Below are 519 nucleotides of genomic sequence, written 5' to 3'. Positions count from 1 at the left end.
GGCGGGTCTGCCGCGACCACGACCGATCAATGACCTGATGAAAACCGCTCAATCGCGATGAATTACGAAATACGAAATCTGCCCAACGTTGACGTCGTGAAATCGGGAATGAGGAAAATTGCTCTCTGGCCCTCAGGTGAACCTCAAGTGGATTCTCTGCAGGCACTGACTTTGGCCCCTCCCCACCCGCCCCACCACAAACCATTTTTCTCGACGAGCATGAATATGCAATTACGAATCAGCGCCGAGGATGAATTGAATGCTGCGCGCCTCATGAGCGCATAGCGAGGCGCCGCCGATGCATTGCGGGTTGCGTGCGTAATAGATTGATGGGGTCTTGGTTGTCATGGAAACAGACAAGGCTGGAAAAAAGACATGTTGCCTAGCAATGAGCGCCGCGCAACGTGTTGCCGCCACGCACTTTTGTTTTCACATTGAGGATCTTTCTAAAGACTGCGGCGAGCTGTTTTGCTCCGCTTCTGTCTGGGCCCGTGAAGCAGAACATGGAGACAGTAGCAC

The 519-nt window shown here is 53.2% G+C and overlaps 1 protein-coding gene across 1 annotated transcript in view; it reads left to right on the top strand.

The window, feature by feature from the left end:
- Positions 1-519, top strand: part of LOC109526869 (sodium- and chloride-dependent taurine transporter-like) — a 28,872-nt gene that overhangs the window by 2,738 nt on the left and 25,615 nt on the right. The window lies entirely within an intron of this gene.

This window comes from Hippocampus comes, unplaced genomic scaffold, assembly GCF_001891065.2.
Source record: "Hippocampus comes isolate QL1 unplaced genomic scaffold, H_comes_QL1_v1.1 scaffold152, whole genome shotgun sequence".
In the NCBI taxonomy this organism is placed as follows: domain Eukaryota; kingdom Metazoa; phylum Chordata; class Actinopteri; order Syngnathiformes; family Syngnathidae; genus Hippocampus; species Hippocampus comes.
The sequence above is the reverse complement of the archived record's forward strand: the minus strand, read 5'-3'. Positions and strand labels throughout refer to the sequence as shown.